General features: G+C 45.9%; 2 pseudogenes; one reads left to right on the top strand and one right to left on the bottom strand.

The window, feature by feature from the left end:
- Window positions 1–13,074, bottom strand: part of LOC144231543 (phosphatidylethanolamine-binding protein 1-like) — a 47,061-nt pseudogene extending 33,987 nt beyond the window's left edge.
- A 2,195-nt stretch (window positions 13,075–15,269) lies between these two features.
- Window positions 15,270–15,863, top strand: LOC144231529 (NADH dehydrogenase [ubiquinone] 1 beta subcomplex subunit 5, mitochondrial pseudogene; annotated as a pseudogene).
- The last annotated feature ends 8,027 nt before the right edge of the window (window positions 15,864–23,890 follow it).

Below are 23,890 nucleotides of genomic sequence, written 5' to 3'. Positions count from 1 at the left end.
TGGATGGGTCAGAGCAAGCCTAACATCAAGCCGTTTCCTGCTCTACAGTGTAATGCCATGAAAGTAATGATGTGTTCTTGGCCTCCTGGGAGCAGTACTTGGGAGATAGAGTATGTATGAAGGTAGGGGGCATCAACCCTCTCAACTCAGAAAAGCAGTCAGGACCAGGGGAGCCAGCTGTAGAGCAGCCCAGGGCCATGGCCAAGACAGGCCCGGAGGGGGCAGCAGTGTTACTTTAGCAGGAAGAATGGGCAGGTGGGGGAGGAAGCTGGTGGGACCCTGGGCCCTCTCAGAGAGAGGGTGGGGAATGGTTTGGTGGCAGTCGGTGGGCACAAGGTGAGGGGAGCTAGGGAGGTGCCCATCCTGTGTCTGAGGTTTATGTGGCCTTCTTGGGCTGCCTGCCACGGGCTCTGTTCACCAGGAGGTAAGAAGCTCTGTCTTCCTGGATTCCGGGCTGGGGAAGTTGGCTTTTCCTCCACTTCCACACACTTCCAATAACATCTGGTTTTGATGAAGAATACCCTCTTCTCTCTTCCAGTGAGTTCTGAGTCTTCTCTAATCTCAGGCAAGCCTGTTGGCTTTTCTTTATTAACTAATAACCCCCGCCCCCTGAGATTTTCCCTTCCCAATATGTAGCAACATCATTTACATTCATGAGTACTTCATATGTTTTTCATTTATTGTGTTTTTATTTGGGCAGAAATTGACAAAAAGTTTGAACTTTGCATGTGACTCGGGGTATAGTGATGTGGAAATGTTGGGGTTCGGAGTCAATGGCCAAGAAAGAATTCTTGAGATGTCTTTAGTGCAAAAAGAGCATTTAATTAAAACATGGGGACAAGGCCCATGGGCAGAGAGAGGTGCACTGGGGTTGTGAAGAGTGACTCATTATATGCCTTCAGGTTGGGAGGGTGTTAGGAATAGTGTAAGTCTCTAAGGAATTTTGGAAGCAAGGTTTCTAGGACCTCGAAGGGCCAGCTGTTGTTAGGAAGATATTATTTATTACTGGTTAGTAAAGCTCAGTCATGAGACCCTTCAGATGTACATTAGGGGGCCATATTGGAGTATAATTGGAATATAATTGCTAACATATATTTGGGCGTAGAGGTAAAGAAAGTTTCCAAAGTAAACTTTTTAAAGTTCATTTACTTTGGGCGCCTGGGTGGCTTAGTCGGTTAAGCGTCCGACTTTCGCTTAGGTCATGATCTCACAGTTCGTGGGTTCGAGCCCCATGTCGGGCTCTGGGCTGACTGCCAGCTCAGCTCCTGGAGCCTATTTCAGTCTGTGACTCCCTCTGTCTCTGACCCTCCCCTGCTCATGCTGTCTCTCTCTCTCCTAGAAATAAATAAAACATTAAAAAAAAAATAAAGTTCATTTACTTTGATGGATGGGAAGTAAATAGCGGGAAATGGGTAGGAAAGAGAGAGAAAATTCCAAGCAGGCTCTGTGCTGTCAGCATGAAGCCCAATGAGGGGCTCGAACCCATGAACTGTGAGATCATGACCTGAGCTGAAATCAAGAGTCAGATGCCCAACCAACCGAGCCACCCAGGTGTCCCCAAAAGAATTTTTTATGTTTTTTTTTTTTTTCTAGGAGAGATTGAGAGACAGCGTGAACAGGGGAGGGTCAGAGACAGAGGGAGTCACAGACTCTGAAACAGGCTCCAGGCTCTGGGCTGGCAGTCAGCACAGAGCCCGACGCGGGGCTCGAACCCACGAACCGCGAGATCATGACCTAAGTGAAAGTCGGACGCTTAACCGACTAAGCCACCCAGGCGCCCCAAGAATTTTTGTATGTTAAAGTAGACTTACAGGATCCTGGAGGTTGGGATGTTAAGCTAAGATTGCCTTTTTCCCTGAGCAAAATGTCATTCATCATCGAGGCAGCTGAAGGTCATTGCGTTTCAAGGACTTGTCAGTGGGGTGTCCATAGCAAGGAAATTTAATTTTTTCTTTTGCCTTCATTTCCCACATCATTTTCTCCTGCAATTTTTTCTTTTTTAATGTTTTATTTATTTCTGAGAGAAAGAGAGAGACAGCATGAGCAGGGGGAGGGTCAGAGAGAGGAGACACAGAATCTGAAAACAGGCTCCAGGCTCTGAGCTGTCAGCACAGAGCCCAAGGTGGGGCTCGAACCCACAAACCGTGAGATCATGACCTGAGCTGAAGTTGGATGCTTAACCGACTGAGCCATCCAGGTGCACCTGCAATTTTTTTTTCTTACAAAGGCAGAATGTCTTTCTTGAAAATCCTTTGGAAGACTTCTCTTTCATACCACTGGCCAGAACCAGATTCTGGTTCTAGAAGCCTTGAAATGTCTTGGCATTTTCAGCCTTCCTCATGGGAGGGCGGTCTGCCAACAAGAAGGGTCCAGTGGGTGCTGCAGAGGGTGAAGGGGCAAGGGAATTGCTGCGGAGAAGCCAGAAGACCAAGTCCTCTGGCTTGCAGGAGGACGAGGTGGGGAGCTCAACACAACACACAGGTTCAATGCATAATGGGGGGTCCTGCATTGTGTGAGGGGTGCCCCCCCTTCACGTTGGGAATTTCCTAAATCTGAGATCAAAGCCACCTAAGTCTTTGTTTTTCTTCCTGCCAGCTTCAACCACAATGACTCACCTTGAGCCCAAGGGGCAGAGGCTTGAATTGTATCTTTGGCAGTATACTCCCCTCCTCTATGGGGAAATCCCTGGGGTGTAGGTGGGAACGAAGAACGAGGAGCAGAACGCATTTCCAGATCTGAAAGTCTTGTCCTGAGCAGTAGGAGAACAGCGGTGCAGATGCGGCAGATGACAGCTGCCCCTCTGATGGGGAAGAAGCAGCCCTGCCCTGGGGGAGCCTTCATCTTTCCAACTGGGACTGGTGCTCCAATAGGCGAGGCTGGAAGTCAGGGGCCCTAACTGGGGGGAGTTTGGGGTCATGCTAGATGGGAGGGTGGAATCAGGTTTGCTCGGCAGGGGAAAGACCTGGGAGGGGTTCAAAGAACAGACTGGAAAGGTTAGGGTGAGAGCTGAGGCAGCAAAATGGCCCATTTTGCCACCTTGGGAGTTGCCAGGACCCTCGTGGGGCCAGCGAGTGTGAGTGGGGACCTTGCCTCACTCTGCACCAGAACACTGTGCCGGTGTGGCTGAGCACAGAGTTGCACGGAGGGGAGGTAACTCACCCCAGGCCGGAGACGCAGCTCTCTAAACATGCTTGGGGGTACGCATGGACTTTTCCCCCCGAGCCCAACCTCCAGACTCTGGGACCAGGCACCCCAAGAGCAGTGAGGAGTCTTCTCAGCTTGTGTGTCAGCAAACTCCTTGGCTTGCCAACTAAGTGGTCAGCAAATTGCATAGGTGTTGTCTCTCTCGGGAGTAGGAAGTACCCCATGCCCCCAAGGAAAGCATGGGTGCCTGGGTTAGGGTTTAGGAGCTCTGAGCTAGGACTTGGTTCTGTCCCTCACCAGCAGTGTGGCCTTGGGCAAGCCACTTATTTTTCCAGCCTCAGTTTCACCATCTGTAAACCAGCAGCACTGTCCATGGCCGAGGGGGGAGGGTGCGGGGGGACAGACCACAGTTGAAACCACAGCTCAGCCTCTGTTAGCTGTGTGACTTCAGAGAGATTAACCTCTTTCAGCGCTTGGTTTCCTCACCCGGAGCTGGGCATTGGGTTATTTAGAGGATTAAAGCCTTGCCTGGCACCTGGCTGGCACTGTGAGTGTTAACTCCCCATCCCCCCTTTTAAGTTTATTTATTTCACGAGAGAGAGTGAGAGCATGGGGAATGGGCAGAGAGGGAGAGAGCCATGGGGAAGGGGCAGAGAGGGAGGATTCCAAGCAGGCTCCATGATGTTAGCGCAGAGCCGGAGAGGAACCCAAGGTCATGACCCCAGCTGAAATCAAGAGACCGGATGCTTAACCGACTGAGCCACCCAAGCACACCTCCCATTTTCTTGCTGAGTTGTCAGTTCAGAGATTTTAGCCATTTACCTCCACCTGCATATTTGCTAATTTTTGCCAAGTGCAAGGTTGACAGCAGCAGCAGCAGCTGTAAAAAGCCAAAACAGGATGGGTCACATCTCAGCCACTGAGAGGGATTAACATTAGACTGAGGGCCTGGCTGAGACCCAGAAGGAGCCACCACCCTGACTCTTCTCAAGAACGAACTGGGTCAGACATGGTCTTGTAGTCTGTGAAGTCCACAGGACAGATGTCAGGCGTTGATCCCCAGGAAGGAGGGCATTTCCCCAGGGGGAGGGAGCCTACATTTCTCCAGAGTTCCCGCAAAGGCTCGGTGTTTGCTGGCTTCTCCCGGCTGAGACGCAGCAGGAGTGCTCGCGGGGGAGGGCACTGTCAGCTCCTCTTTCAGCGGTGCTGTTAGGGGCCTGCCCATTCTCCCCACCTCTGGGCCTAGAAGGAAAAGGACAACCCGACTTTTAGGATCAAGGTAGAACTTCAATGCGTTCGAGGTTCAATTTTAGAGTCTTCAGGTCTGTGGTTTCACTTTAGTGGTTGAATGTCCCCTTCATACTCTTGAACTCTCTGATTATGATTTATACTCTGTCCTCCACCCCTGCCTCTGCTACTGTAGAGTCATACGAAATTATGCTTATGCTTACAAAATTGCTGGCATACGACATAAAAATAAGCATATTTAAAACAGAAGAGTCCAGCAATCAAGGGCATGGACCGTAGGACTAGACCACCTAAATTTAAATCCAGCCTCTGCCATTTACTACCCGTGTGATCCTGGGCAAATTACATAAGTCCATCGTGCCTCAGTTTCCACATCTGTGAAGTGGGAGTGTTTCCCACCTCTTAAATTTGTTGTGAGGATCACATGAGTCCATTTGTAAAGCCCTTAGAAAAGTGCCTGGCACAAAGTACATGGAAGGCTAAGCATGAACTCTTCCTGTCTTTGAAAACCCTCTGGGGTGCTATGCCACTGGACACTGTCGGCTACCACGGCCATGCTCTTCAGCTGGTGGGAAGCGTGGCTGGTTGCTCAGATAAGCCCCAGAGAAGGCATTCAGTTTGGGCTGAGGTGCCAAGTTGTATGACAGACGTTTGGTTTCACGAACGTCATCCTCAGTACTGTGAGATGACCCAGCACGCGAGCCAAATGGCCTGGAAAGTTGTGATTTCCACCTCTGGGGGTGCTTCACACCTGGGCCAAGTCTGTAGGGCTATTTTAACTCCCCCACGTTCTCTCTCTCAATCCTGACGATATGTGGATGGAATTGAATGCAGGTCTGATGGCATCACATCTTTCCACCGTTGCTGCTACTACCACCTCCAGCGCACACCAGACCCCCCGTGGAGGACTCTCTCTGTGCCAGGCACCCTGCTAACCACTTTTTTTTTTTAATGTTTATTCACTTTTGAGAGACAAAGAGAGAGGGACAGAGAGTGAGTGAGGAAGGGACAGAGAGAGAGGGAGACACAGAACCTGAAGCAGCTCCAGTCTGCCCTGTCAGCACAGAGCCTGAGGTGGGGCTCAAACCCACAAACCGCGAGATCGTGACCTGACGCTTAACCGACTGAGCCACCCGGGCGCCCCTCCCCTTTTTCATGCTAACCGCTTTGTAAGTGTTGTCTTATTTATTTAATCCTTAACAACTCTGTGAAGTCCATTTTATTATTTATTTTAAAAAAAATATTTTGTTTTAAAGCAATCTCTATACTCAGTGTAAGGCTTAAACCCACATCCCTGAGACCAAGAGTCATGTAGTCCACTGACCGAGCCGGACAGGCACCTGGTGTGAAGTCCATTTTATTATTCCCACTTTGCAGGTGAGGATGCCAGACTCAGAGAAGTAACTTGGCCACATAGCTAGGAGGCAAAGGGACCAGAATTCAAGCCTGTGTTTGTTTGGCTCCCAAGGCTGGTGCCATTTGCCATGGGGGTTCCACACACCAGCCTTCTCAGCTGTGCTGTGCCTTCAGCACAGGGAGAGAGTCTCCCGTGTCTTTCCATCACACAGAGACCTTGCTAGTAAGCCTGGCATTTGGGACATGTGACTTATTTTTAATTTTTAATGTTTTTAATGTTTTATTTATTTTGGAGAGAGAGAGACAGTGTGAGCAGGGGAGGGTGAGAGAGAGAGGGAGACACAGAATCTGAAACAGCCTCCAGGCTCTGAGCTGGCAGTCAGCACAGAGCCGGATGCGGGGCTCGAACCTACAAACTGTGAGATCATGACCTAAGCCGAAGTCGGACGCTTAACCGACTGAGCCACCCAGGCACTCTTTTATTTTTTATTTTAGAGAAAGAGAGAGAGAGAGAGAGCACAAGCAGGAGAGAGAGGCAGAGGGGGGGAGAGAGAGAGAGAGAGAGAGAGAGAATCTCAAGCAGGCTCCATGCTCAGCATGAAGCTCCTTCCCATGACTCTGGGGTCATGATCTGAGTCAAAATCAAGAGCCAGATGCTCTACTGACTGAGGCACCCTGGTGCCCCAGGACATGTGATTTTAATACAGTAAAGACACTGACACTTATGGGCTTCCCTCCAGGGTGTGTGAGCTTTTGAGAAGTTTCTAATAATTTCCATACTATATTCAAGCTGTTGCATGAGGAGGCCCAACTCTGTCTGGATTTATTCTTTCCTGGTGACTCTAGGGCCAGGAATAGTACAGGAGATTCAAGAGAGGAGGGTGCTGGAGGGGAATGTCAGTCTGCACATGTCTCGTTGTCTCTTTTACTCCTAGTAATTTGGGAGGGCTTCCAGCTCAGTGTTGTTGGTGTTCTGGGTGAGTAGCACTTGGATGGGGTAAAGACCCCCATTCTTGAGATGATTTTTGCTTGCTATTTGCTCTTATCTCAGAGACAGAGAAGATGGCTACAGCTTTAGTAAGATATACAGAAGGTGATTACTAGGTAGCAGAACAGAGACCATGGCAAGGAAAGCTTGGCCAGACCTCATCTCATATTGGTCTTAGAAATGCAGGTGGAGCAGAAGAAGACCTGCATATGTTCACATGCCGCGCTGTAACAATATATCAAATAACACAATGCATGGCCAATTATCCACCAGCCTAAACTGTAAACCATTATCGAAGATGTAAGCGCTAACGCTTTAAAACTCTTATAAGACAACACAGGGGGAAAGTTTTGTGACATTGGATTAGGCAATAATTTCTTGGATATGACCCTCAAAGCTCAGCAACAAAAGAAAAATAGGTAAATTGGACTCCATCAAAATAAAACTTCTGTGCATCAAAGGACACAATCAAGAGAGTGAAAAGGCAACCCATGAAATGGGAGAAAACAACATTTGCAAATCACATCTCTTAAGGGGTTAATATCCAGAATACAGAAAGAACTCCTACAACTCAGCAATAACAAAAAACAAACAATCTGATTTAAAAATGGGCAAAGGGGAGCCTGGGTGGCTCAGTCAGTTGAGGGTCCAATGTCAGCTCAGGTCATGGTCTCACCACTCGTGTGGGTTCGAGCCCTGCATTGGGCTCTGTGTTGACAGCTCAGAGCCTGGAGCCTGCTTCAGATTCTGTGTCTCTCTCTCCCCAACTCGCACTCTCTCTCAAAAATGAATAAATGTTAAAAAAATTTGTTTAAGTGGGCAAAGGACTAGAATAGACATTTCTCCAAGGAAAATATATAAATGGTCAAGGAGCACATGAAAAGATGTTCCATGTCACTAAGTTTTAGGGAAATGCAAGTAAAAATGACATTATCACTTTATACCCTTTAGGATTGCAATATATAACTATATATAATGTATAACCAGAAGAAATAAAACGTTGATGAGGAAGAGGAGAATTGGAACCTTCATGCACTGTTGGTGGGAACATAAAATGGTGCAGGTGCTGTGGAAAATAGTGTGGTGGTTCTTCAACAAATTAAACAGAGAATTATCATATGATCCAGCAATCTATTTCTGGGTATATATTGAAAATAATTAAAAGCAGAGTCTCAAAGAGATATTTATGTTCAGAGTGGCATTATTTGCAAAGGACAAGAAGTGGAAGCAACTCAAGTGTTCATCAACAGAAGAAAGAATAAACAAGATGTGATACATGCATACAGTGGGAGATTGTTCAGCCTTAAGAAGGAAGGAAATCTTGTCATCCATGCTACCACACTGATGAACCTTCAGGACATCATGTTAAGTGACATAAGCCAGTCACACAAAGACAGACACTGTGTGATTCCATTTATGAGGTCCCTAGAGTTGTCAAACTCATAGAGACAGAAGGTAGATGGCAGACACCAGGGCCTGGGGGTTGGGGGGAGTAGCGAGTGTTTAGTGGGGACAGAGTTTCAGTTTTGCAAGATGAAAAGAGTTCTGGAGATGAATGGTGGTGATGGTTACACAACAGTATAAATGCACTTACTACCACTGAATTGTACCCTTAAAAATGGCAAATGTTATATGTGTTTTACCACAATTAAAATAACCGTATAAACCATTACAAATAAAGTTGAATCCTCTTGACTCCCACTGCCCTCCACTACACTCAGAGAAATGGACATCTTGAATTTGATGTGTATTGTTCCCTTTGCGTATTTAGTTTAGTTTTGTTTGTTTCAAATTTTATACTTCTGAAACTTGCTTTATGTCTGTTTAGCATTATCTTTGTGAGAGCCATGTTGATATGCATCATGCTAGGTATTTTCACTGTATTGTGTGTTTTATTTCACCTTGTGAGTTCCGTGCAATTTATTTATCTATTCTCATGGAACTCTCCTGTTTATTCCTATCTCCTACCAGATAGACCATTTTCTTTTTTTGCTGTTACAAACAGGAATCCCATAAATTTCAATAGGGAATGTGCATTTCTGACTATATGTGGTATTGCTGAATTTTCCTCCACAGAGATTATGTGAATTTATATTCCCACCAACAGTTTCTGTTGCTCAAAGTCCTAATCGTCAGATTAGTATTTTTCCTGACCCTGCATCTCAGTGATTACTCAACACTTGCTTTTCCATCATTCCTCTTTTGTCAACTGCTTGTTCTTACCCTTTAGACATTTTCATTTGCGTTGTTGTCTTTTCGTGTTAATTTATCAGAGTTCTTTCTATATTTTGGATACTATACCTTTGCCAATTACATGTGTAACAAATATTTTCTCCTAGTCTATGGGTTATGTGTTTTCTAATGATGTCTTTTGATGAACATAACTTTTAAATTTAAATGTAGTCAAGTCTTTTCTGGCTTATGTTTTCTGGCTTATGTCTCATTCTCTTTGCTTAAGAAAATCTTCACTACCCTGATGTTGTAAAGATCTTTTCCTATGTTTTCTTCTAAAAGCTTTAAAGTTTTCTTCTATATATTTATGTTGTTAACCCAGCTGGAATTTCTTTTATTTTATTTCATTGTCATCTACACAATGTTTTTATTTATATTCAGCTATAATCAAAATTAACAGCGGAATTAATATCAGATTCCACAGCTCCAGGTCAGCTTTTCTTACACAGACACAGAGTGGCCAGTTCTACAGGCAACAGACGGGATTCCTGACAATGTCACTCAGGCCTACAGTCCATTGTGCCTTAACCGCAAAGCAACTCTCCCCCTTGCTTTTTTCAGTACTGCTTTTTAAAGGAGCCAGAGTGGGGCACTGACCCCCCAGTAACCAGCCTGAGATGTACTAGGTTGGGGGGTTAGTGGACACACCAGCCTCTCTGGCTGTCTTGGTGAGAGACACGGCCATGAAAACACAACCCAGAAGTGCCATCACGCATAATCCTGGACCTAGGCTCACAGAGGCAGACACAATGCATCTCTCTCCCTCTCTCTCTCTCTCTCTCTCTCTCTCTCTCTCTCTCTCTCGGTAAACTTCCTTAAGAGATTCTTTGATGCTCTGCTCTAATACTGTAGATCTGATCTTTCTGCCTGAATTTTTTCTTTTAAATTCTGGGTTTCTATTCTTACATTAACACTTTGGGGACCACATTCTAGTACCAAAATATTCCCCAAAATGAAATTCACATTTGATCAAAACATAAACTGGGGTGTGACTTTCTAGAATTATAAAAGTTAGGCAGAAGGAAAAGTCATCTGAAACCACTGTCTGATTGCTCAGGCCTCCCCTGGGGGAATGGAAATGGGGAAGCAGAAAAGTCTAGGTGCATCCCAGAACCTGGGAACACTGCTCCAGACCTCTGCGCTGGTTTTCATCTCTTAGCAGTCCCTTCTTCCCAGACAGCTGCTCATAGAGTTTGGGCATACAGCCCTCCCATTCAGTCTGGTAACACATGTGGGCCAGTGGGGGTCTGAGCTCATACTTTTTGTGGAAAGGTGACGCTTCGAATGTGGCACAGTGGTCTCTAGATCAGTTGCTGAGAATGGGCTTGTCACACTTCAGTGGCCCATTCTGCTTGTAAACTAGCCAGACCAGCTGTGAAGGCCTGTGCGCTTGGGAGGCCCAGAGCGACATAACGGGAGAGACTGTCCCACTGGTGATGTCATCACCCTTCATGCTGACCACCAGAAAATGGTGCCGTTCCCTGTATTTGCAGTCCTTCCTTTAAAAACATTTTTTTAATGTTTTATTTATTTCTGAGAGAGAGAGAGAGAGAGAGTGAACAGGAGAGGATCAGAGAGAGAGGGAAACACAGAATCTGAAACAGGTTCCAGGCTCTGAGCTGTCAGCACAGAGCCCAACGCGGGTCTCGAACCCACAAACCGTGAGATCATGATCTGAGCCGAAGTTGGACGCTCAACCGACTGAGCCCCCCAGGCGCCCCTGCAGTCCTTCCTGCCGGGAGTGTCTGGATATGTCATGAGCCAGGTGTAGAGTTTACCTGGATCCATGCCATGCATGCCATCCCATGCAGTGATGGTGGGCCAGTTCTTAACCTGGGTGGGTGTCAGCACTTTGCCCAGCTCGTTGACTCCTGCCCCGGTGTATTTGGCCTGCAGTGGATGCTGTGGCCACTCGTCCACTTCCTGCAGGTTAAGAGGCCTGGCCCCTTGCTGAGGTCCACCAGCATTGCGGAGCTGAGGGGCAGAGTTGTGGGAGGCAGGGCACAGGCTTGTAGCACCGAGTCTGAGCAGTATGCAAACTTCTGGAACTCACATTTTGTGTATTATGTAATGTAGAGTGGAATCTGGTTCTACTTTTTTTCTCCACGTGGACAACTAATTATTCCAGGGCCATGTACTGACCATGCTGCCACGTCCCGCTGATTTTCTGTGTCCGGCCCAATGTCCCGCTCTCTTGCAGATCACGTGTCCATTTATGTGTGGCTCCGTTTGTGGGATTTCTGTTTTGTTTCTCAATCTTTGTGTCATTACTTCAGTATCTTAATAATCACTGCCTTATAATAAGTCTTTTGTCTGGTAGGGAAGTCCACGATCTTGTTTATCTTCTTCAAAACACATTTTAGAATTGATGCATTTTTATTAGGTTGACTCCTAGATATTAAAAGTTTTCATTCTATAGCAAATGGCATTATTAACTTTACCAACTGTTGCTAGTATTTAGGAATACAACTGTCTTTTAAGTAGACCCAAACCTTGCAGGGTGCTGCCCTGGTGTCTGCAGAGTGCGAGAGGCAGGTCATGTAGTTGCTGGGTGTCTCTGCTGTCCAGTGTGGCCTGGCTGTGGCTGGAGGGATAGAAATCTGAGTGGCTACTTTTGGCCAGGAAGGATGATGTGGTGAAGGACAAGGGGGCAGGGAGGGACTGGGAGATGGGGGGGAGCTGGAAAGATTTATACATGGTGCTTTCGTTACATCTCTAGGTTGAGTCCTTTGAGAAAATCTATAGCTGTCACTGTGGTCAGATTTGTGACTCCTTTGATTGTAGGTACGTGCAAATGCAGCCAAGCTGGTGAGGTGGAGAGGTGGGAAGCGTCAGCACTAATCGGATTAGACCTGTGGCACCGAGTAATTTGCCAGTATTTGCTGGTTGGGTGATCACACCCATCTCAGTTCTTGGCTGGGTGACAGAGACAAAGCCCCAAAGGGAGTGGACCTTAGTGTGGAAGATCGTAGGTATCTTGTCTCTTTATGTCCAGGACCATTTCACAATACGCAGAACATGTAGCAAGCTTGAGTAAATAATGCTGTTTCTCTCCCTTGTGCTGCCTTGAGAGGTACTGTGCATAAAACCAGGTGGGTGGCCTTGGACAAGATTTGCTGTGATGGGCACCAGGTTCTGGACCCCGCAACAGAGCTCACAAAGATCGTGGCCACTGTCGCTCCCACTAGAGCCTGAGAGTTGGAGCTCAGGTCAAAGCCCTGATCAGAAGGCAGAGGCAAACTTCTCTGACATGCTAGCTCAGCGCCACTTGAAGCTGCCCCTGCTCATTTCCTGCCTTGGTGGGTGTAATGGAATCCCCTACTCCCTGCCTTCCCAGCCTTTAATCTCTGAGGAGCCAGGACAAAGGCACAGCTGTCCTTTCTTCTGCGTTTTGTGGCTAGAGGTGAGAACCAGGATCTGGAGAGAAGGTCACAGGTGGGAGCCCCCAGTCTGAGTGAGGAAACTGAGCCCCAGGGGTAGAGCGTCCAGAGGGGCAGAATTTGGGATGAGGGAAAGTATTGCTGGGTTCTGGAGTGGCTTGAGCAAGGCCTGGGTGGGAGGTAGAAGGTAGAGGGAAGAAGGGACTGAGATTGGCACCGTGGCAGATTGTGCCAAGGCAAATTTGGGCAGTAAAATTACAAGACTTGTTCTTCATGGATGCCAACATCCAAGACTAATCTGTCACAGGAACGCTTTCCAAGTGCCTATGGCAAGACAGGTGCAGCCCAAATCCTGGGCTGAGAGCAGGGGTGTGGAGGATAAGGTTCCTAATTCCCGAGATGAGGAGGATTTTAAGAAATGCTAAGGCTGGTAGTGGTTTCTCTGGAGCCCTCTTACCTGGTGCAGATGGAGGAGGAGGCAGAGTTGTTCCTTGGACTCCAGTTCCCCCAGCAGCTCCTTTTAAATCTGGTGTCACAGGCAGAATCTTGATCTCAGTTGGCTGCTGGTTAGTCACCAGCAAGTGTCAGCAGATAATGAAGGACTGTTTACTTTGGATGACTTGGTTGGTTCAGCGGAGAACCACTTTGATCTTACTGAGGGGCAGGCCCTGCAGAGATGATTTTCTTATAGACACATTCTCCTGAGGAATCCCTGCTACAGGGCATGTGGCCTTATCTGACGGTTCAGGGAAGTTCTTCCTGACAGGTACCTAGAGCACAATGTAGCCAGATAGGACAAAGGGTGAAAGAGTTCTGGGCAGATGGAAGAGCATGGGGGCAGCTCTACAGTGGTCTGCCGTGGAGGAGCCTGAGGGGCCCGGAGCAGACAGCCTGCAGGGCAGGGGCCAGGGCACCCGGGACTCTGAGCTGCAGGGAGTTTGTACTTTACTCAAAGAGAAGTGGGAAGACTGTACATCTTCTTTGGTAAGGGAGTGACTTGGGTGATCAACTCATCCTGGTTTGCCAGGGACATTCAGGCTTTAGCAATTAAAAGTCCTGTGTCCAGGAAACCCCTCAGTTCCAAATAAATCAGGATGGACTTGACTGGTTAGATTTATGTTGTAAAAAGTTCACTCTGACTGAGGAATGAAAAATGGGATTGGAAAGGGGAAGAGGGGATGAGCGAGAGCATTTACAGAGGCTGGGGAAGGTGCTTCAGATTCTGTGTCTCCCTCTCTCTCTGACCCTCCCCTGCTCACGCTGTCTCTCTCTCTCAGAAATAAACATTAAAAAAAAAAAAAAAGAGGCTGGGGAAGAGAAATATCTAGAAAAAGATCTAATATTTATCGAAGGTTTGCTATGTGTCAGTTGCTCCTCCAAACATTCAATATTCATTGTGCTATATTATCTTCAGAATAGTGCTATAAGCTAGATACTATTTTCACTTCCATTTTACACCTTACTGAGGTTAGCAATGTGTCCAAAGTGAAACGTCTTATGAATGGCAGAACAGGATTTGAACCTAGAACCTGACTTTGGTGCAGACACTACACTGTGCTGAGATGAGGGAAAGCACTGTGTCTTCACTGATGAAGAGAAGGCAGGTGGAGTCCAATCCTCTTCTACCTCTGAAGACAGATGACTTTACTCCCCTGTCCCAGCAGACTCTTTTTTAAAAAATTGTTTTTAATGTTTACTTATTTTTGGGAGACAGAGAGACAGAGCACAAGCAAGGAAAGGGCACAGAGAGGGAGACACAGAATCCAAAGCAGGCTCCAGGCTCCAAGCTGTCGGCACAGAGCCCGATGCAGGATTCGAACCCACGAAATGTGGGATCATGACCTGGGCGGAAGTCGGACACTTAACCGACTGAGCCACCCAGGAACCTCCCATCAGACTCTAAATGAGCACCCCCAAACAGAGGTTAGGACAGGGATGAAGCCGTGGAAATGGGGAATTAGGTAAAAGTCTATACACAGAATGCAAGATAGTCTTGGACCCTTCCTCCACTGCCCTTCAAGAACATTAGCAACCAGACTGTTCCCCTCAGCCTGAAGGTTGGAGGGTTCTTTCTGGGGAAACTGACCATCCCAACATGGCCTTTGTGATGTGTGCTTTTTCATGCCACCATGCAATTCTTGTACACCAGCTGGATGTCCTACAACTCAACTCAATTCTGACACTACTTTCCTGGAGACAAGGTCAGACCCCACAGATTAAGGAATCAGTCCCACAAGACAGTCCCTTCCCCCAACTTTAGACTAGTTGAAAGTCCAGGCTGTCATCTGTGCTTCTGACCAACTGGCTATAGATTGAAGTTTCCCACAATCCCCTCTTTGGGTTCAATTAGTTTGCCTGAGTAGCATGTAGAGTTCAGAGAAGCAGGTCACTTAATAGATCATCATTTATTATAAGAGAAAGCTATATGGAAGAGATGTATTGGACGAGGTTCATGAGAAGGAGCACAGAGCTTCCATGTCCCTCTGGGGGCATCACTCTCCCTGAATCTCCCTGTGCTCACCAACCCAGAAGCTCCCTGAGCCCCGTCCTTTTGGGTTTTTATGGAGGCTTTATCACATAGGCATGATTCGTTAAATCACTAGCTATTGGCAATCAGTTCAACCTTCAGCCCGTCTCCCCTCCCTGGAGGTTGGTGGGTGTGGGGCTAAAAGTTCCAGCTTTCCAGTCAGATGATTTTCCTCGGCAACCAGCTCCCATCTTTAAGGGCTTTCCATAAGTCACCTAATTAATATAAATCTTGTTGTGGCTGAAAGGGTTTATTATGAATGTCAAGATACTTCAATGACTCTTATACTTAGGACATTCAAGAGTTTTAGGAGCTCTGTGTCATGAACCACGAGGAAGACCAAATATATACGTTTCTGATTATAAACCACGATGTGAAATTGCCTGTAGTAGCCATGGTGGCTGTGAGTTTATTGCAGCGAGCTTCAGTCACCGCAGTGGCTGCTCTCTCAAGGCTACTCTCTCTCTCGAGGCTGCCGGCTTGGTGCTCTTCAGTTGGTGCCGGCTTCTTCAATTGCGGCTTTCGGAAGACTGTTGTTACTGTGCGACACAGTAGAGATCGTGGGAAAAGACTGTTTATCATCAAACCTTCTGGATCCTATGACAGGCATTTTTTGAGTTTAATGAAATTCTACATTTTGTTGACTGGGATTCTAGTAGCAATTGGCATAACTCTGGTGAATATATTCATTGGTGAAGCCAAGTTAGCAGAAATTCCAGAAGGCTATATCACAGAATACTGGGAATACTTCAAGCATACTATATCAAGATGGATTTCCAGAACTCTCTTTGATGACCTTGAAAAGAATTACGAAAAAGAAAAGCCAATGGCTATCCCTCAAATTGAAGCTGAAAAGGCCGATTTATGCTTACAGGAGATAGAAACACAAAGGTTAATGCTTGAGAGAGGTGATGGTCCCTGGTATCAGTATCCGACGATTGATAAGGTGCTGATTGATCTTTCTCCAAAAGCAACTCCTGACAACTAATCTTTTGTTTCTCTAAATACAAAGCATATTCTCTTTAGGGGAAAATTAATTAGTAGATATATTCTGTATTTTTGTTCACATGATGAATAAAAGACCTTCCATTGCTCTATTTCTCAAAAAACAAAACAAAACAAAAATACCACAATATCACAGCCCTCCATGTAGCAATTGAGGGGTTTTACTGCGATAAAGATCACTGAGTACCAGACCCTGCCCTCTTAGACAGGGCTTCTCACCAGGGCTTAGCGTTTCACTGATAAGTAGGGGCAGATTGCCAAGGGTTACTAGACACGGAAGGAAAGCCTTATAAATGGAAGACTAGGGGGGAAAAACTCCAGACGAATCAACAAATGAAAGGAACTTGGAAAACAGTATATACCCAAGAACTTGCAAATCCTCCCAACACTCCGCACTGTTTCCTGCTTCCATCATAGCTGCCTGCTTTGTTTCTACCGCCTAAATCTCCCCCACCCCCGCCCCCAGCTTAGTCTATCTAGGAATACCTTGTTTTAGTTCTGAGTCACATCATCTTTTCTATAGTGATTCTATTTGGAGGTGACCCCAAGAATGTGACAGGGTCCTCTGTTGTGTTTGTCCTGTACCTTATGCTTAGTTGCATTTCTAGCATCCATAACAGTTATTCTTTTCACCTGATCCTTTCTAGACCATAGACTAGAGGCTGGGAACTGTGCACCCCTGGCTTCTAATACCTGGCAGCCTGCCTGGCACAGAGTAGGTGCTTATTGATTGCTTACTGATTTATAGGTCAGAGCCCAATACCAGGATAATTAAGAGTCAAAAAGGATCATCCATAGACTCACAAAATGGATACTTGTATATGCAGGCACTGAAACTTGGGTGGGATCCAGGAAGGCAGAGCCAGTTGGACAAGAGCTGGGTGAGGCTTTCAGGTGTTTTGGTTTCCAGGCAGCTTGCAGGAGGCTAATCGTATTAAGGCAAATGCTGGTCTTGCAAGGGAAGGAAGACGTGCCATGTGGGAAGAAGTGGCTGTCCCTCCCAGAAAATCTGGAGTATGCAGAGTTCGACTTCCTGCTTTTGGCCCCTCAGGCATCTCTGTGGGCAGCACCGTGACTGTCTGTGGGCACCGCATGCTTTTTAACTCTCCAGTTCCAGTAAAGATCTACAATTCTCTTTTCAGTTATGAGCACAACAGCTGATACATGGCTGGAATATTTAAACAAGTGATTGCCAGAGTTACCAGATTTCAAACCTCACAAAAATTCTACTCATTCTTCTGGCTTTATTGCTGGTCTCCACAGGTTATGTTCTTTCTATACCTTGTGCCCAGTCTGGCTTTAGGACTCATCATGCTGTGTTACGTTTTTCTGTTTTTATTTGTCTCCTCCCAGAGACGTGAGCTCCTTGAACGCAGGAGCTGGCATATAGCTCTTGGATCTTCGTCTCAGTATTCCTATAGGTTTCAGAAGCAGCTGGCAGTCTGCTGTACTCAATAGGGCACAGGAATTTGGGGGTAAAATTAATTTTCAGAGGAGTTTGGGTCAAGTCCACAGCTCAGCTGTGAATGGGCAACTAGAGCAGCAACTCCAGAGCTCAGACTTGTCAACAGGATTGAAAAGTAACTGGCATTTTAACTTTCAGGAAGGTTCAAGGAACTGAGTGGGAGTCCAACGGTACTATTTAGACTGAGGGGTGGGTGAGTAAGACAGAATAGTGATTAAAGCACAAGTTTTGGAGTAAAACTGGTTTATGTTTCAGTCTTGTTTTGTTGTGTTTTTTCTACTTGTGGTCTTTTACTTAAGAGAAATTGACCAAAAAATTTTATCATTTTTATTGCAGTTACTGTTATTGAGATGGAGGTACTTTTGGACAAATTCTTTCTTCAGACTAAAGTCATGGCTGCTTTTCAGAGAGATCTTGCAGTTTCAAAACCATTGTTCTAGAAATTCTACCTCTGGGGTTTACAAAAATATATGTACAAGGATTTCATTGTATTATTTATTTATTTATTTATTTATTTAGAGTGTGTGCATGAGCAGGGGAGGCACAGAGAGGGAGAGAGAGTTGCAAGCAGGCTCCATGCTCAGTATGGAGCCCAACGTGGGGCTTGATCCCACAACCATGAAATCATGACCTGAGCTGAAATCAAGAGTCAGACATTTAGCTGACTGAGGCACCCAGGTACCCTCAATGTAGCACTTAAAAAATTCTAATAGGGGTCCCTGGGCAGCTCAGTTGGTTAAGTGTCGGACTTCGGCTCAGGTCATGACCTCATGGTTCATGAGTTCGAGCCCTGTGTTGAGCCCTGTGTATCAGAGCCTGGAGCCTGCTTGGCATTCTGTGTTTCCCTCTCTCTCTGCGCCTCCCCTGCTCATTCTCTGTCTGTCTCTCTCTCTCTCAAAAATAAACATTAAAATATTTTAAATAAAAAATTTTAATAAAAAATCAGAAACTGAATAGAGGTCTAGTCAGAAAACATTGGTTAAACAAATGATGGAGTATCTATACTATGGGATATTTTGTATCATTGGAAACAATGATATAAATCTATGCTTACTGTTCTGGAATCATTCATCACCAATAACTGTGCTTGATATAACTAATGAATATTTTTAAATGAATTAAATAGTGTCAAGAATGTGCCTGCAGCATGCATGTATATTGACCACATTTTTTTGTTAAATTGTTTCTCATGTGAAGACATATAGTAAATAATTCTGCAAGGACAGATAGCTTTGGATGATGAAACCATGTTAGGCTAGCTTCTGTGTTTTATGATCTCATTTTCAACTAGTAGGCATTACTTTTGAAACCAATGATACAAAAATTAGTTTTATTTTGTTTTTTTTTTAATTTTTTAATGTTTTATGTGTTTCTGAGAGAGAGAGAGAGAGAGACAGCGTGAGCAGGGGAGGGTCAGAGAGAGAGGGACACACAGAACCTGAAAAAGGCTCCAGGCTCTGAGCTCGGTGTCAGTACAGAGCTCGACACGGGGCTCGAACCCACGAACCGCGAGATCATGACCTGAGTCAAAGTCTGACGCTTAACCGACTGAGCCACCCAGATGCCCCAAATTAGTTTTATTTTGAAAACCAAAAGTTAGAGGAATAAGGTATGGAAATCATGGAGGCACTGGGTGTTGATGGGGTGAACAAGACTCAGGTTCTGGGGAAGATCAGGAATTCCCTGGTAGGGCCGGGGGAAGGCTAAGAAAAAGGTCCCAGGATGAAGAAGATCCAGATGGCCCCAGGACAAATGACTGGAGGACAGTCCAAATCCAACCCAGTTTGGGGTGGCCCCGAGGTAGACATGAGAGTGGGCTCACGACCTAGAAGTCTTCAGGCCTTTCTTCCAGGAGCAGCAAGTGAACTAGGCAAGGATGAAGGTCAACACCTTCAAAAAACTGTCTGGTTTAAAACTCGTTTTTCTTTAGCATTGCTCATATTTATTCCTACAAGTTTCAGTGCTGATCTTCAATTCCTCAGTGACCCATTGGTAATTACTTTATGAATGAGGGCACCTCCAGGACAATTTAACCCACTGTCATTGCTAACACAAGTTTTCCTGATCCCCAATTCAGAGACAAATGGTAGGTATATCAACTAAAATAATACAAAGAAGTATCATAAAACTGGGCAGAAATAGATGAAGTGAGCTTGGACATCTTGGTGGACCATAAATCAAGAATGCTGTGAAAGGCTAATGAGATCATGTAATAAAGCAAACAAGCTAGGTATTTATTAAGACACTTGAACATGTGAAAAGCAACGGGTTCATAAGGATGAGAGAAAAGGAAGGAGGAAGAGAAAGACAGAGGGCGAGAGGGAGGGAGAGAGAGACAGCCTTAATGAATGCCAGAATATCACTGGAGGTTGTGAGGGACCCTCAACCTACTACTCTGGAAATTCGTATTTAAAGGGAAGGAAATAAGTATTTCTTTTGCTTTTCTGGTATGAATTGTATTTCAGGATAACTAAAAAGCCCTACTGGTGTAGGGGAAGTTATTATATTTGAAGAATTCCAGACAGTAAATGCATAGGGAATGATAGAATTAGAAATCACAGTTATGATAATTAGAAATCTAATTATGATATAATTAGAAATTTGGAATCTTTAGGGGCGCCTGGGTGGCTTAGTCAGTTAAGCGTCCGACTTTCGCTTAGGTCATGATCTCGCGGTTAGTGGGTTCGAGCCCCGCGTCGCGCTCTGTGCTGACTGCCAGCTCAGAGCCTGGAGCCTGTTTCAGTCTGTGACTCCCTCTCTCTCTGACCCTCCCCTGTTCACGCTGTCTCTCTCTCTCTCTCCTAGAAATAAATAAAAACATTTAAAAAAAAAAGAAATTTGGAATCTTTAATGAAAAACCAGTTCAGGCAATGGTTGTCATCGATAGTAAAAGCATCAGATGGGATGTTGATGGAGAGCTTTTTATCCATGTATGTATGTATGTATATAGGTAGGGAGGCATGTAAGTATGTAGGTAATTAGTGTTTAATGGAGAACTTTTTGGGGGATAACTTTTAATGGAGAGATTTGACTATCACTATCTGAACCCACCGGTCGATTTTAGCACTGCTGAGAGTGGGACAGCCACACATCAGGAACCTCCTGATGTTATGCACCATGTGCAAAGTCTTTTTGCTAACAAAATTGAAATTGAATCTAATCAACACCTGTAGTTAGTTTTTATTTGTAGGAAATACAGGGGGTTGAGAAATAAATTGAAAGATGCCATGAGGAGCACTCAGCCAAATTGAGAACATGGGTCCTTTTACAAGACAACTACCTGATTTCTTCAGCAAAGCAAAGCTATGACAAAATGGAGGGGAATTGGTCTAAATTAAAAGAGGCCTAAGAAACACAAGCCCATTAAACTGAGTGGATTTTGTTTGGATTCTATTTCATACATGTCTTAGGCACCTCAGGCTGCTGTAACAGCATGTCATACATGGGTGGCTTATAATAACATATTTATTTCTTTTAGTTCTGGGGGATGGATCAAGGTGCCAGTAGATTTAGTTCTTGGTGAGGGCTCTCTTCTTGGTTTACAGATGGCCACTTTCTCACTGTGTCCTCACACTGTGGCGAGAGAAAGCTCTGATGTCTCTTCTTCTTCTTCTCAGGGCACTAATCCCACTAATGAGGGATCCACCTTCATGCTTCATCTTAACCTGTCTCCCAAGGCCTCTGGGAGTTATGCCATCACATTGGGGGTTAGGGCTTCAGCATATGGAGTCAGGGGACCTTTTGAAGACAGTTCAGTCCATAACAGCACAATATGCTGTAACAGAGCATTTTTGAGATAATTGCAAAGTTTACTAATTTTCTTTCTAAGTAGGCTTCATGCCCAGTGTGGAGCCCAACATAGTGCTTTAACTCATGACCTAAGATCAAGACCTGAGATCAGATCAAGAGTTGGATGCTCAACTGACTGAGCCACCCAAGTGCCCCACTAATTTTTCTTTGGAAAAATTGCAAAGGTTACTAAGAACAGTGTCTCTGCCATGCCATACTCATGGTCGTCCCCAGCGCACAGGAACCTACAACAAACAGCAGTTTGACTCAGATTTAGTTTCACAGGCACACACATTTATACACTACCCACACTTAAAGAGGTTTTTTTTGCCACACATAAACAGAGAGTGACAGTCATCCATTGTTTCTATGCAAATGCTGGAGTTTTTGTATGTATTAAAACTAAGATGGCTAGGGGAGCCTGGGTGGCTCAGTCGGTGGAGTGTGTGACTCTTGATTTCGGCTCAGGTCATGATCCCAAGGTTGTGGGATTGAGTCCCACATCGGGCTCTTTGCTGAGCATGGAACCTGCTTAAGATTGTCTCTCTCTCCCTCTCTATCTCTCTCTCTGCCCCTTCCCCACTCATTCTCTCTCTCTCTCTCTCTCTCTCTCTCTCTCGCTTTCTCTCAAAAACAAAACAAGGGGCACATGGGTGGCTCAGTTGGTTAAGCATCTGACTTGGGCTCAGATCACGATCTCATGGTTTGTGAGTTCGAGCCCTGCATCAGGTGAGCATGAGCCCCACATTCAGTAAACACAAGCTCCATTTTGGGTGAGTCCCGCTTCTCTCTCTCTCTCTCTCTCTCTCTCTTGCTCACTCTTGGAGAATTCTCTCTCTCTCTTTCTCTCTCTGCCTTCACCCACTTGTGTCCTCCTAAACAAGACAAAACAAACCCCCCAAACTAAGATGTCTATATTCCTATCACTTGTGCAGACATGTAGAAACTGTACGGTCAATAATATAAAATAGCCACTAAAAAAAAGTAAAGCCCAAACCAAAAGTATTAGAAAAGAAGAGCTTTCCTTGTTTTGGTTTTGGGACATTTCATTCTCCCTGCTGCTCCCAGCCCCCTTCCACTGAAGGGTGAAGGCAAGGACCCTCCTTACCCTCTCCTTCCAAATGTCCTGTTACCCTGTGGCTGTGGCAGAGAGGCCACGCCGACCGGGTTAGTGCTGATCCCACTGCCCCAGTGCACTGGGCAGAGAGTGAGCCGCAATGAGCTCTGCAACATTCCTAACCTTCAGCTTCTGCCATCAGTTACTTACTGTGATCGAGTTTGGCAGACAGACCCTTTTGTTTCTGTCTGTGTCTTCCTAACCTCTCTTCCCCTGCCAATTCTATGGCCAACACCTGTAGAGAAACCGCTGGTCCTGCCTTTTGCTTCCTTCCAGCGTTGTGGCCATATTTCAGAGAGTAACTTGTCTGAAGAGATTCTCCAGGTTCCTGAGTTTTTGTTTCTTCCTGAGGATAAATTGTGCTGCTTTATAGGAAAGAAGAATAGGCTGCTCTATAACCCAGTCTAGAGCTGTTTCCAACACGGAGGCAGGCTTCTCTAGGCCCGTGCGACCACCTCTTACCTGTATTGAGTACAATGCATTCCTCTCTGTTATTTCTGCTGTCCATTCACCTGAGCCCATGAGCGGACCTCCTGGGTCACAAGGGGGTTCGAAGGTGGAGCTGGGGATCTGGAACTCCTAGTTCCTGGGCCAGTGATTTCACCTGGGTTAGTTCACCCTCCGATCCACTGCTCCTTTTCTGTGTCTGGAACTGTGTCTGGTTGTGTGGGTTTAAAGAAGAGTAATATCCTAGTGGCCTTCAAGGAGCTCCCTGCAATGCAGTTGGTGAGGAAAACACACACACCCTTGCATTCAGTATAATATGGGAATTGAGAAATAGGGATGAAGGTGCTTGGGGGTCTGGAAGGGACGAGAACTCTACGGGTGCAGCAGGAGTGTCCACAGAGAAGTCAGAGAATTGAGGAGAGACAATCGCAGGCAAGGCTGAGAGAGGAGACAGAGGCGGGGAGCCTGGCAGGGCATGGTGTGGTCAGGGACCCACAGGGGCTCCGTGTGGTGGTGGCTAGGGGTGGATGCAGATGACCTCGCAACCCGAAACAAGCTACACCTGAGGGCTCTGTTTCTAGTGGATAGTAGCCTCCTTGAAGAGATGGCCTTTGTCTTCTGGGTCCTTTGCATGTCCCTGAGGTGACAGAGTGGTGGACCTGTCTGTACTGATTATGCCATAAGAAACTTGGTCCCTGCTCTCAAGAAGGTCCCTGCTATCTCCAATCAGGGGTTTACAAGCCTTCTCCAGGATACAATAACAAAAACTCCAACCTAACCCAGTGCAAAGCAAAGCAAAGCAAACAACCTTGGGACACTTGTTTCAATGTAGATTCCTGGATTCTCCCCCAGATAACTGGTCAGTAAGCCTAGAACGGGGTCCTGGATCTGTATTTTCACAAAGCCTGGAAGTTTCTGCCCCGGTGGTCTCCAAAGCACACAGTGAGGACTGCTGGTCTAGATAGAGACAGTGCTTCAACCAGGCTGAGCCCAACCTTGACACCTGGACGAACATTTATGGTAAATCAGCAGCTCAGGTAATGCATTTGCTCTTATCATGCCATGGGAAATATAAGCAGAGAGTAATCTTCTAGAACACTCTTCACTATCTTTGCACCAGAAAACATCCTCCACTCCCTCTGGCTGCTGCTTGGGTCACTGCCTTATCTTGTGAGTCTCAATGACATTTGAA

Source organism: Crocuta crocuta, unplaced genomic scaffold (assembly GCF_008692635.1).
Source record: "Crocuta crocuta isolate KB4526 unplaced genomic scaffold, BGI_CrCroc_1.0 scaffold528, whole genome shotgun sequence".
Taxonomy (NCBI): Eukaryota; Metazoa; Chordata; class Mammalia; order Carnivora; family Hyaenidae; genus Crocuta; species Crocuta crocuta.
This window is presented reverse-complemented; position numbering and strand designations above follow the sequence as displayed.